Source organism: Oxyura jamaicensis, chromosome 9, assembly GCF_011077185.1.
Source record: "Oxyura jamaicensis isolate SHBP4307 breed ruddy duck chromosome 9, BPBGC_Ojam_1.0, whole genome shotgun sequence".
In the NCBI taxonomy this organism is placed as follows: domain Eukaryota; kingdom Metazoa; phylum Chordata; class Aves; order Anseriformes; family Anatidae; genus Oxyura; species Oxyura jamaicensis.
Window position 1 is genome coordinate 3,819,535 of NC_048901.1, and position 14,527 is coordinate 3,834,061.

The 14,527-nt window shown below is 40.7% G+C and overlaps 1 long non-coding RNA gene across 7 annotated transcripts in view; it reads left to right on the forward strand.

The window, feature by feature from the left end:
* Nucleotides 1-14,527, forward strand: part of LOC118171654 — a 173,333-nt gene that overhangs the window by 63,211 nt on the left and 95,595 nt on the right. Inside the window, exon 5 of one of the 7 annotated variants that reach the window (XR_004753302.1) lies at nt 523-885. The exons of the other annotated variants lie outside the window; for them this stretch is intronic. This is a non-coding gene — a long non-coding RNA (uncharacterized LOC118171654). Of the gene's footprint in view, nt 1-522; nt 886-14,527 lie in introns of those variants that run through there. 7 annotated transcript variants of the gene reach the window in all.

Genomic DNA, 14,527 nt, shown 5'->3' on the forward strand with positions numbered 1-14,527 from the left:
TACTGGTTAGGTTGCCACAGTACTTGGCTGTATGCGGCTTTGGCTTAACATATGAATCATTCTATCAGTGAGACTTAAACTTCTTTGGGCCTGCATGTCTGCGACACTTCTTTACGTGGGCTTATCTGCAAGTCCTTCCACAGGAGTGGGGCCCAATAAGGGGCACTTTAGATGTTATGAATAATACTGAGCTGTGTAAGCTAATAAACATAAGAAAAGGTTTTCCTGCCTGTTTCATTACTGTTTTGAAGAGTAGCAGAACTGTAGCCTTCTAGGTATCTAGCATATGACAAAGTGCAGCAATGTACAAACTCTTTTGTTCTTTAGCGTTCTCATTGGAAGTGGAGATTCCGTCTCATTGCATTATACTATGGACATGCCTTTATGGTTTATGATATTTCCTGGTCTAATCCACGTCTGCTCTCATGGAATAGTAGATTTTACAGCCATTTGTATGAGCAAAAGAGAACATATAACCTTCAATTAACCCTGCACCAATTCTTCTACACTCCAATGAACTAGAATATCTTTTATGTGAAGCTTGTTGTACTCTTGCTGAATATCCCATAGGTCGTGGTGGACCACTTGGTGTTCATCAAGACTCGTGGACTGCTAGACAATCTGCTGGAAGATATGAAGCAGTCAGGACTGCTGAGATCAATGTTGCTGTGTTCTGGGACTGAACTGCATGCCCAACCCACCTTTGTCCTCTAGTGAAACTATGGATCCTTCAGGAAATCTTCAGACTACTTATGGAACTTCTCATATCCTTTTACCTCTGAAGTGGTGCTATCTGTGTAGCTTTCAGCCACGGGGTTCACAGAGTCAGGAAGCTTGTCTGATTCTGGGCTCTGCCAAGAAAAAGAATAATGTCATTTTCATGCACGCCTATACAAACGTGCACGAATAGTAGAAGTATGTATAGCTGTAATGTGCGTTAACATTCAAGTTCATAGCAGAATCCCAAATGGGGACTTGAATTTATATGTTCAGAGCAAACTGCATGTACAGACTACTCTGAGTGACTACAAAATGATGCAGGATGTATATTTATGAAAGGAAGTTCTTTGTCCAGATGTCCCTCTGCACTCCTTCGGGAGTGTTTGTGATTGCTCTCTGAAATGTATATCATTTCAGATGAAATATATGATTCAAAGCCCCCCAGGGCCAGGAAAATTAGTAAAGGCACTTAAACTGTACAGCAGCATCACTTAACTACTCTAGTTGAATTAGATTATGAATGAGCTATCACAGAAGCCTCTGGGGAGCTTCTGGTTGAACATTTGAATGTGAGATAAAGCTGCTTTTCTTGTTTTTGTTTTTTAAAATGATTTTCCCATTTGCACCAAAGGAGAGAGGAAGCAGAACACTCAGGCCACAGAATTAGTCAAGGAATCTGCCCTATTAACACAGTGATATTTTTTACCTACATGAGTGATGAATGTTGGATTGCGGAATAATACAGAAAGGTTCTTGGTGCTCATCAAAACCGATGAGGCTGTTTTTTTTTTTTTTTTTTTTTTTTTTTCTCCTGTCTCCTTAGGCTGAAAAATGTGCCTGAGAAATGTAAAATTTGATATAGTAAAGCTTTATGCTGTCACTTTGTGTAGCGATGAATAGCTGCAAAGGGAAATAAATGGCAAATCAAGCCTAACAGGAGATGTAAGGTGTCCCTCATTTTTAAGATAAGACCGGCATAACCCAATCAGATCCTAAAGGGTAACATATTTTAAATGAAGCTTTCAGCTTAGGATTTTGACGCTGAGACTCTAACACTAGTCAGAAGTATGGGCAGGAACTAACCAGAAGAACACTTTACCTGGCTTCTAGGGCTTGCTAAAGATTTTGTGTGCAGAAGGTGACCTTGAGCTTTTGGCTCAGGGTTGCTGCAGAAAACAATTTCTTGATCTCCAATGAAGTAGTGGATCTTTTGTAACTTTGTGAAATTTTCAGGTTGGCCTTTTTTTAACCCTTTAGAGATACTGTGCTCTGTAATCGTTAAAAGCTTTTAAAAGAGTTTCTAATAGAATGTCGTAAGATCATCTCATATACAGACCTACTCTATACAATCACAAAAGGTGAAGAGTTATCGAGGCATATAGAGCACAGATCTATAAGTCCTGGGAAGATAAAAATGTTTTGTTTTTTACTCTAACTTAATCTTTTATTTATTATCTGTGTGGCAGTATTCAGTTTGCAGTTTGTTGGCACTGAGATCAAGTTTTAGGACAGACCAGGACTGATTTGAAAAACAAAAATTTTTCTTGGTGCCAATTTTTTATTATGACAGGAGTGAAAAAGGAAGGATGGAAGACTGGAATACTTACTCCATGACAGGTATGAGTTACCTTGCACAAATTTTTCAGTGGGCTACAAAGCATGAGAGATCCTTCAAGGAGTAAGCAAAACAGAGATGAACTCTTTTTGTACGTTGCTCTCTTGTTCACGCTACTGTGGTTTTTCCTTATGGCAATAAATACTGACTGCTATTGCAATATGACATGGCTTCAGCAGCCCTTACAAACATGAGGGCAGTGTGCATCTGTAGATAAGTGGTAGAAGGCATTCTTGTGGATGTGAAAATTCTCTAAGTACTTACTAGAAGGTGTTGGTTAGAGACATAGATGAGCAGAAATATGCTTGAAAAGACAAGGTGGTGTTAGAAGGACGTTTAGTTTGGTAGCTCTAACACTTTGGACTTTTCAAGCAAACACAGAGACCAGAGTTCAAGTAAAGTAAGGAGTAGTGTGGAAAGTGGGAAAATGCTGATTTCTCAGATGCTGAAGAAAGGGGACAGTGAGGAGAGAGTTCACATAGGAATATAATTCTTTAGAAACAAACAGTGAAGGAAAGAACCACTTAGAAAAGACATGCAAACTCTTTGAACTATGCAGTAGTTAAAATCCATATAATTAATTTTTGTATCTTTACTTTCTGTAAGCAAAGCAGAGTTTTTTCTATAAATTTCAGTGATGAGCTTGGCTCCTCAGACGCAATCTACTGATCTGGTCAGAGCGGTCACTGGGTTGTCTTGAGAAATGACTAGGATGATCACTCTAAAGCATAGAGGTTACAATTTTCTGCTCAAACTAACCTGCTGACTAAACTGATTCTTTGTCTGTTTATGGGGATTTTATTTTACTCAGTTAACCCAGAGATTGAACTTCATATCAAATTGCTTTTAAAAAGGCATTAAATCTCACTTTTAAAATTCTCTATAGCCATTAGACATATTTTATTGGATGTGCAAGTAATACTTGTATTGTATATGTATTGAATGACCTATTGTCATTCTGCAGCTAAAAATCTTTTTTTGGGGAAAAAAGTTTTTATTTGGTCAGACACTAAATTTGTCTGGCCTTAGCCTTCCTCAAGAAGCAGCAGCATCTTTTTACGGAACGATAACTTCCTCTTGAAAAAAATTATTAGAAAGGGCAATTGCAGCAGCTAGAGAAGATGTCTTAAGTCTTCCTGATGCTTTGTGATTATGGCAGATATTTAATATGATTTCTAAAACAAATCGATAATGTAATTTTGATTAAACTCTTCTGGTTGATTCTGTCAAGCTTATATGATGCAGCAGTTCTCACAAGTGGCCCCTCTTAATTCTCTGCACTCCCTCATGCTGTGTCACTATTAATATAAGCAGTACAGAAATAATTCAAAGCTGTTTATTATGGGAGGGAGGGAGAAGAGAGATTTTTGTTCTAGTGATGCTGAAGTTTTGTTGAAAGATGTTTACTGTTAGTGAAAAAGGGGATATTCCATGAAACAAACAAAAAATCCTTTCCAGCTGCTCTTTTTATTTATTTTGGTGGGAGAGGAACCTTCTCCCTCCCCCTCCAGTTGTTTTATTTGATGTTTGGCAATATTAAGGATTTAGTTCTTCATTTTTATTTGGGGAACAATAAGATTCTCACTTCTCTCCCATATTTTCATTAATCTCTCTCCCTCACTGCATCCGTGTTCACAAAGAGAAATGAGAGGACAGAAGTTAAATAAAAGAACAACCTCAAAATTCTTATCACATAAACGTAACAGTAACCATGCTTCAATCTTTGAGATTGGCTTAGGTGTGAACATTTCTAAAGCTGAATAAGGGAATGAAGTTTTTTGTGATTTGTATATACTTTCTAGAAGACAAATGTACTCGTCTTCTCTGTGTACGTATATATGGTTGTACGTGTGTATATATTCTTAGTTTCATCTTATTGTTTCTAATCAAACTTTAACTGAAGAAGTAGTGGAAAAATATAGATGTAGGCTATTGTTGTATTTGTTATAATTCAGGCAATGTCTTAGTTTTTCCACAATGTTTATCAACAAATATATGGCAGAAAAACAGAAAACATTGTTATTCAAGAAAGAAAATTCTCCCATGTATGAAAACAGCCTGCTACAGTAGTTTTCCAGATGTCTAGACACTGTATAAGTCAACGATGTCAAAGGAATAGCCATCACGGTGCTTATTCACTTTTCATTTGGATACGATTTAAATTCATAAACAACTGGATGATGAAAATCTACTGGAAAAAGCTTACTCTTTGCTTTCCGACTTGTGTCTAAGGCTGAAGAACATCCCATGCAGAAGATAAATTCAGTCATCTAAGAGTGGAATTTCCACAAAGTGGATTTTTCTTGACCCCATCAGTTTCAGTAAGTGCAGGAGTCTGTGGGACCAAGGTAGTACATTCTACTTGCTGCTGGGGAAAGTGGAAGAAACAGGCAGACCTCAGGCTTTGGCTCCCTTTCACACATCACTGCTCCAAATCAGTTGCAGACAGGATTGAGAAACCTCTATGGTGACTCTGTTTCAGAGCTGCTTCTGTGAGCAGAATCCAGAAATTTAATTGGTTATGCAACCTATTACCACAGCTCTTCAGATTGAGTGGCACTAAGTAATTACACTGTAACTGCTGCACAACTGTTGTAATTTTTCATGCAGCTATGTTACATGATAACACGATAGTGCTGATGCTAATACTAATGTTGGGTTAGGCAGCTAAAGAGGGGATTACAATAGAGAAGTGCTAATAGTATGTTGTTAGGAAACAAGATGCCAAGAAGCCATTAGAAGTGGGAGTAAGAATAAAATGAAAACTACACTGGGAAATCAGAAAAGGTTAAGGCAAGATGCAGGCAGAAGCTATTGTGCTGTTACCAAGTTTAAATCCTTGTTAAATCACACAGACTGAGAGGTCAAAAAATGACGATGATGTGAGAAGTGGGAAGTGATGGGCTTGAGAGCAGTCACCTCACTTAATGACTGCAACGTGTCTTCGCGTAATGTATCCGCCAGGTTTGCAGAGTTTTTCTCTGGCAAACGTGGATGTTTCTCTGAGAGGTACAAATTGATATTCCTAAAAATACCAAAGGATCTCCTGAGAAACAGGAAAGGAAGTAAAGGGCTCCAGATGGCAGAGGCAGTGATGAGATAGCAGCCTCTATCGCATCTCTGTAGCAGCCAAAGTGAAGAAGGTCAAAAAAGTGTTGTAGTTCTGTGTGGATGAGAAGCCTCCATACCCAGAACACTGGGACCTCTCCTTTGTAATCAAACCAGCTTCCTTAAAAATGTTATACATCTAACATCTAAATGCCAGCACATCGAGATTGGGATTTTCACAAGTACATTCAGAATGTGATAAGTTTCCTGCCACGCTATCATCGCAGTGACGTACACACAAGTGTTAGCAACGCTTGTTTTATTCTGCCTCCATATGTGGCAGCGGGAGCAGTTCAGGGCTCTGAAGCGGAAGGGGCCAGGCAGCGCCTTGAGCCCTGTGCAGGCTGCAGGGGACGCTCCCCCAGAGTCCCCAGTCTCAGTGAGAAGGACCCAGGGCAGACCAGGGCGTGCAGGGGATGAGCGCCCACCTGGGCAATCTGCAGGACAGGAGTCCCTTGGAGGCCAGTGCTTGGACACAGTTTTGGCCAGAGTGGTCACAGGGAGGGCTTGGGAGATGGTGAAGTCTGTGTCAGGGGTCTGGCTGGTCTCTTGTTTGCTGCTGCCTGAACTGCTGCTACTTTCACGTCTCTTCCCTTTCGTCAGAATACAATATGTTTCCATGTGGAAGATATAGTCCTTTATGGTACTCGGACAGTGTTTGCTGACTACTTGCTTATACCTGCCACTTCACCGTATTTGAGAAATGAAAATGAGGATTTTAATTTTAGACACACGTGCACATGCAAAGGACTTCTGGGCACAGCAGTATATGGACAACATACTGCTCACTCCTTACTGCAAGACGTAGTTGTAAATTACCATCTTCTCTGTCCAAATGGTCTACACCAGCATAATTAGGCTTCTGTTTCACTAATGAGAGGTAAGCCTAAATGGAGCAAGGCTTTTCAAAAATCAAGCTGACCAATTCAGAAGTTTCCCCCACGAATCATGATATGGAGGTGGAAGGCAGCAAATTTAAGTAGATGTTGAACAAACCATCACTCTGTAGATACTAGGAGTTTCAAATCCAGAGGCATGAATAGCTTTATTAAGAAAAAGCAAAATAAATTCTAAATAGGAAATATTTTTTCAAACAATAGTCTACTTGCATTTAGTTATTTTTTCTGCTGGAGAAGGGAAAATGACATCTGGTCCCCACATGTTTTGTCTGAGAAACATCAGGATTATTAAACCTATTCCTTGCTAGTGAGGGGTTAGGTCTCATAACAAGCCTGTTGTGATTTCTTATGTCTCAGCTAAATTTGTGAGAGTGCTTTGTATCTGAAATTAATTGTTTCAAATCAGTCTTACGTTAATGTAAACATATCTGATTTCTTCTCATTTTTTGTGGTCATGCAACAGGCTTTTCTTCATTCCGCTCATTATGACAAGGTACCCCAGATTTTACAATACCTGGTCCTCAAGCACAACATCTGCATCTTAAGGAAATGCTCAGGGCTTTGGCAAACAAAGGCAGCAATGAACAAACCTACTGGTTTTCTTTTGAACCTGACCTTTTCTAGTCATTGAGCTGGCGTGACCCACTGCTTAACACTGGGTTTCTCAATGAAGTATTTACTGACCCTGAGGCCCTGCAGAGGTGTGTTTTCCTTTTTGGTTTGCACGTCTACATCTTTATGTATTGGGCATCCAGGATTCACTTGAACTGTAGCGCAGCATCATCACGTCCCTGGCAGTACTGGGTTTCACCAGAGGCTGGTAACGACAGTTAGGGACCTTGTCAGAAAACATTTGTGATTTCACACTACGCTTCTCCTCTTTCTTGCATTTGTCTTTCTGTTCTGCGCGTTCTTGGCAGACCTGGTGGCATCAGTGATAGTTTCACATTCTTCCTCACAATGCTCCCTGACAAGTTGATTTTTACATTATCTGTTAAGGGTAAACATTGTCATGCTGGGGATTTGCAACAGGTGGAATTTCCTGAGACATTGAGTCTCGTTTTCTGCCTAGACATTCAGGAAAGTGCATCCTGTAAGTCTTGCTCTCAGGATCTGGGGACTGTGGTGGTGGTGGTGGGGGAACCTGCTGCAAAAGGGGTTCTTAACCCCCTGATTCTTACGTGATCAGAAACTTCTTGCTTATTTCCATTCTAAATGTATTCTTGGGTGGTTTTTGTTGTTAGCTTTTTCCCCTCTTGTGTCTATGCTGTATTTCAGTTGAAATCACTTTCTGGAAGTTCCTCCGTTAAGGTGAAAAAAGAACTCACATGTCTTCTATTCTCTTCTCTTCTTTGTTTCTTCCAGTTGGCTGTGATGTTGCTAGAGCCTCAAACCTGTCAGAGGAGTAGCTGCAGGTTTAGGGATAGCTTTTGGTGTTCCTTTATGCACAGCGACTGAGTATGAATTTGACCAAGTTTAAAACTCAAGCAAGTCAAACCTTTTTGGTGCTGCAGAAGGAAACTTTTCTGTGCTGTCAGTACCAGTCTAAGATGTGGGACAGTGCTTATCAGATCAAAGTTTGATTCTGGCATAGAGAAAAATGAGTAGAAGCTGCGTGATTAGGGTGAGGAGACCAGAGCTGGTGGCTGCAAGGCAGGAGGAAGCTGAGACTTGATCAGGAGGGAAGCTCACCTCTGAGGTGAGGTGGAGACTGCAGGTGGGAAGCAATGTAAGGGGGTTAACTTCATGAAGGGTTGTGGCAAGGAACACTGCAAATGAGGGATACCTGTGGCCAGCTAAGGAGTTGAGTGACCTGGGGAGGATGCTGGTTAACTAAAGACAGCAGAGGGAAGGAACTATCACAAGATATTAGGAGTAGTCACAGGAAAGTAATGCTTTACAAAGGTAATACCTGATGTTTCTGAAACTTTTTTTTTTTCTCTTGAGATGCATTGTCAAAGCACTTGTGTGGTATCTTCCCTTCAGGGGCTGTCCAATAAAGAAGATGGCAACCTACTACTGCTACAGTTTGTGCTTTCTCTGTCCTGAGCCAAGTGCTCATGTGATTCACTCATTGCACGTTTGGAACTGCATTATACTGTTTCTTTTCTTTTCTTTTTTTTTTTTTTTTTTGATAAATTTACTTCCTGGACAACCTTATTTAAGATGTTTTCTACATTTTGATAGCTTGATTTTGCAAACGTAAAACTTCTAACATCTGTATGACTCAGATTTGTCTATTCTTCTGCAGCAATCAGTGACTGAGTTTAGTACTAGGCAGTACTTCTGAAGTGGTATTTTGAACTGCCACTATTTGCTAGGACTACCGTCTGCTTTACAGTTGCACAACCAAAAAGCAACTTGCGCCTCTGAGAGTTTAGGACAAGTCTAAATCAAATGTTGGAAATGGGCCTGAGCTGACTCCATCTGCAGGAACCTGGAAGTGGAGGGGAGAGCAGTGCTAGTGGAGGGGTTCCTCTTACAGCTGGGGCGTGCTGCGTTCCAGCAACAAAGTGCTCTTAGCTATAGGCTATGCACAGACTCCTGCGTTAGGTTAATCCCGACCGGACTGGGTTGGACCTGTGCTGCTAAATCATGTGGGTTCATTGGTAGGAACCCATACAATGTTCAACAGCTTGGTACTATCTTCTGTTTCACTTTATCAGCATATGGTTAAAATTTAGGTATGCAGCCTGAATTCTGCTTTTAATTAAAATTAAATTTGAAGGAAGTTAACTAGGTAATTAAAGGGTAGCATTTGTTGTAACTGCCTTAGTAATATGAAGCCAAATTCTAACTCTGTTTTTCGCCAATGTATTTATTATTTTAGAAAACCCTTCAAGTATGTCAGCGAGCCCAAAGGCTACAGCTGCAGTCTGACCATAAATAAAAGCTAATGAAAAGAATTTCGCTATCTGTAGTGCATTTCTTTATTCTGACAGAACATAAACATATGAGTAAGCCATTGGGTTTAATTTTCTACAGTAAGTGCTCCAGTTTAGTGGCTTCCTGAGGAATTAACAAAAATGCTCCAAGTGAGAACTTCTTTGCTATTAGAAACACCTTATATAAAACACTTAAATAACATGGTAGAATACCAGGGAATTGATAGCATTGCTGTGTAAGTGAACAAGTAGTAGCATAAGATCCTTTAGGAAAAGCAGTTTGGGTATTCCATCCACAGTGGAAGTGTTGATGTTCTTTGGGAAGCTGCCCCTGGCAGCACTAGAGCATGAGCGTGCTATGGGTCTCGCAACAGGACACTTCTGAAAATGACAGCTCCTCTAATGCATTTGTGAAAGTCACTCATTGGAAAACAGGAGGTGAATACATACAGTTGCCAACAGCTGGGCTTAGTGACCGGTGGTGTTCCAGTTCTTAGAATAATTAAGGTTTATAATGATTGTTTTGATCTAGGCTATATTATTATGATAATCCAGAAATATTTGTATAATGCTTCAACAGGTGGTATTTTCAGCAATAAAATAATAATTACAGTAAAATTCTTAGATCTGTCAAACCTGCCGAACAATATATGTAACAATTAGGTTTTCTGATATTCCACCAGGCCTAATTACCACCTGAATTTTGCGTTTACAGTTTCACATTGTTTGGGTTGTGTTTGTTGCTGCAAATATGTCTGCCTTGAAAACATTGACAATGCCAGGCGTAAAGTGCAAATTCTCGAGGGACTAGAAGCACTGTTTTAAAGTGTGTAAAATACCAAGCAGCAAAAATCCTTCCTGCAACCTATTTCTGTATTTCCTGTGGGGTTGTCATAAGCACAGCGGTTTAAGAGCTAATATTGACAAAATGAGGGAACTGATAACTCTCAGGAAAGCCTGTATGAAAGTTTTGCTATGCACCCTCAACAAACCCCCTCTCTGTTGTGATGCTGACACAACTGGAAGGTGTTTGAGCTCGTATGTTGCCAAAAAATGGCCCCAGGAGAGTTGGGCTTGAACCCAAGGTGGTTCTGACTGGGACAGGCTTGTTGGTTTGTGATAAGCAATCCTCTGTGGCTTTTCTGTTGCAGATGGCTGTGTGTATTTCTCACAACAGCAGAAAAAAACAGTAGAAAACTTGTTTCCTATGAGAAATACAAGATTCAGCTGCAGCCTTACCTCTGCTGTACTGACCTCAACTTCGCTGGTTGTGCCGATACGTAGGGGGAATGTCACCGGATCACCTGGGGAGCTTCTGCTGAGAGGCAGTACACAGTAGCTGAACTTTTGACTTCACATCCCCACGGCATTACGAGCAGGCTTCATTGCAGCTCCACCCCCCTCGTGGTTTGACAGGCACTCCTCCACAGCCTCAAGCAGTTTATTTTTTGGGTCAAAGCATCTTTGGCTGCTAATATGAGCTAAAGGCCATACTAAACTCTGTTGCACAACATGTGCTGCTGGGGCCGGGTTTTGAAACTTCAGAGTTGGGGAAGTACTTCAGGTAGCTAAACGTAAGAACGGGTACTTTGGAATTGCTACACCATTTCCAGCATTCATATGGGGTCCTTGAATCTGAGACATGATCTTTATCTTAACACAAAAGATGATGATGATAACGAGAGGCAAATGTACCGAAAGAAACGCTAGTTCTGCTGCTTCTTCCTCCTAAAGACTTTTCAGGCATTACTGGGGGCAGAGAAGCTCGTGAGCTCCGTGTCTCATTGCCTTCTTTTTGCCTCCTGCTGAGTGCATCTCTTTTACACCTTCCCATCATAAGAGGATTCTTTGGGTTTCCCCCTCCTAAATAAGAGTTAAAATACATATTTTTAAGGGACTTGGCTAGCAAACAGAAATGCCAGCTAATTGTTCATCCGGTCTTGTACATGTAGGGCATAATCCTGGAAACTGCTGAGCAGCGTTGATCTGTTGATAAAGCCAGCAGGCTCTCCAGGTTGTTCATCGGTGTTGAAAGAGGAGATCAAGAATGTGAAACTGACCTGGGGAAGGATGTCATCGTGAAGGGGAGCAGAGTGCAGAGATGTCACCGTCACATCACCAGCAGCATGCTCTTGGATGATGCTCGGAGAGAGAATACAGCCGCCTACCTGGCCTCTGTCTCCATCTTTTTGAAAGCCTCCACAACTGCATGGAAAACACAGCAGATCCGAGTGCAGAGCTGCATTCATTGCTGAAGAAATACTAGAGGAACCAGTCGAAACAGCTTGGGGGGAAAGAGGCTGCAAGCATGGCCACTGCATTCCTTATACATGTCTCTGGTCTTAACAAAATCCAGGCTGGTGGCGCATACCAAAAAGAATTTCAGTCTCATTCATCACTTCCTATTTGTCTTAAAATGAATGATTGTAGATGGGATCCGATTACCACCGCACAAAAACCTTTTGTTTTGTTTTGTGGTGACACAATTTTGCACCGAGATTGTATGGATCCTGTTTTCCCAAGAACTGCCTGTGGCAGCTGGGATTTCAAAAGCGTTAGGATGCTTTCCAGCACAAATGGTGTGTTCCTCAGCAGTCCTGCAGCTCCCACGATCCGGGGAGCAGTGGGAGCCCAGAGGCAGCTGTGGAAAAGCCTCTCCTCAGCTGAGGTTGCGGGGCATGCCCTGGTGGCAGGGAGAGGTGGCAGAGCTAATTCCTTACTGCTGCGTGCTCTGTCTACTAATGTGGGTCAAAGAACTGGTAGGAGCATGTTTAGCAGCTAGTTTTTGCTATTTTTCTATCTATCCATCCAACTTTTTGTGAGTAATGTTTGTAAGTCTTTGCAGATCAATCTGGGGCAATACGTTTCCAACTTGTTACTTACATTGGCTGCAAGCTTCAGTCACTGTTCGGTGTGTGTAGTATGTGGCTGGGCACAGAAAGCCTGGGCTGTTATTTGCTTGATAAACAAGATTGTTTTCCAACAAGAATAATGAACAGCAAGTAGCAAACAATGAATAACCATAAAGAATGCTCTTATTTATGCACGAATTATCTTTCTAGCATTTTAATGTTGGCATTTGTATGAAGAGTCATTCCTATAATATTGTAAACCAAAACTTTCTAATAGATATTTGCGTGTTGAATACGATGAGAATATTTATACTCAAACATCTGGGATTTGACTGAATAGTTGCACACACTTGCTTTTACTATTTCACCAGAGAGAGCTCAGAGGGAGATTTCAAAGGCATGAGGGCATTGAAAACAGAAGAACCAGCTGAGACTCAGAAGTTTTATGATGGGGAGAGGCGCTGGAGGAGAGATGAATTCCAATATGTTTTTGTTCTGAATTGGAACAAAAAATGACATTTCAAAAATTTCCACTCAAAAGAAAATGGGAAAATTTTCAGTTCAGGAAAATCAAAAAATGTGTTTTGAGTTTTCCTAAATGAAATAATCAACAGCTGTCATAACTTCTGACTCCTGGCTCTGCCATGGCTCCCTGGGGTGCCCTGGGATGCTCCCGACTTGTTGGAAGCTGCTTGGGAAGCTCCCTGAAGTTAGAAGGGTTGCTCAGGTTGAAGCTGCGATGGCTGTCAGGCTTCAAACTGTGGAAGAAACTCTGGAAGCCCTGGATGTGTCGGCTATGACTTCGAGGGCTTCTAAGCTTTCTTCTGCTGGCTTGGGAACTTGCAAGTTCCTGATGCTCTGGTAGCCTGCGTGGCAAGGTCACTGTTCAGCGTCAAATCTGGGAAGGTGGGTTTGCAGCAGGGCATCAAGTGAGCTGGAAGGAAAGGAGAAATGTTTCCATCAGGAATCTACCTGCCTGGGAAGAAGTCAAATCATTTTGGTGAGATATGTATCAGTATTCCCCAGGACAAAGCTATATAAACAACTGTTGGAAAGGCAGGGAGATTTTGGATGCCAAAATGTTATGATCTTTTAGAAGATTTTCCTTTAAGAAGTTAATGAACGTGGTAATAATTATTGCATGTAATTCAGTCCTTCACACCCTGGCCCATCACTTGACTGGGAAGTGCTGCAATTGGGCTTGATTCAGTTGGCCTTTTTGCTTTGCAGCTTATCTGCCTCCTGGGATTCATCCTCAATCCCACCCCTTAAATACCCATAAATTGCAGGCCTTTATAGCTTCTGTGTGTGAAAACATACAGATTATTTTTGAAAAGCTTGCCCCCATTGGGTATCTGCTCACTCGTTCATTAGGGGGTAATTACAACCTTGTGAAGTGTTAGCAATATTAAGGAGCAGTTAAAAGATATCTCATAGACAAGAATTCAGACTGTCATCTAGTTTTTTTAAATGCACAGGTAAACTTGTTTTATGCCATTATGAGTCACGGGGAAGGGACCTGTCCATGGGTCAATGCTATAAGAAGTCGGAAACTGGGATCTTGTATTTAAAAACAAAAAGTATCCAGTATAGAAAAATGGAGGGGGTGTGGGGATGGAGCTGCAAGGGAGGTTAAGCTGAAGAATGTACCGGCATAGTGTAGCTGAAAATGAAATCCTGGAAGTAAATAAAGTATACACATAGGCAAAGCAACTACTGATGTTTGTTTGTTTCTTTCAAGCATTTTACTTTGAAAACCGGAGCTATTTTTCATCTTTATTTTCTCATAAAAATAAGCCAAACGTTAAGAAAGAAGGGAGCGTTGGTGGACGTGTTGCTATAATAATGAACATATGCTTGCATGTGTGCGATTTCTTTTTTTATGCTTTATAATTGGCATAAACTCCTCATGTGACAAGTCTTCAACTTTAACTACTGAACTTGTGCCAACATCAAAAGTCATTGTGGAATTTCAGACCTTTGATGTCTGGTTTAAGAGAAGAGCTGATGGCTGCTGAAGAGAAGCTACCAGGAACAAACGGATTTTCTAGGTCTCATCACACAACTTATTTTGTGTTGATTTCTGACGATTTTCAGAGTTGCACAAATATTCTTCATGATGCCTAGTTGCATGTACTTTTGCTGGTTTTGATGTTCACAATGACAGTTTGGCCTAGAAAATATCTGTGTAGAGGTAGAAAAACTAAATTAGGATATTAAAACCAGCTGAAAAAGTTAAAAACAAGATTTTACAATATTTTTAGTGACTCTATAAGCATTTTTAGTTTGTCTTGCATATCCTATTTTCCAAAAATTACATCTTTCTGAGCCTGTAAGTGCTCATAGATATGTATTGAGTTCCTTTTCCTAATATAACAGTATAATTGCAAAAGCCAGTAAACGATATACCACAAATCACAGTTCCTCTTTGAAGTGCTGCACCTTGAT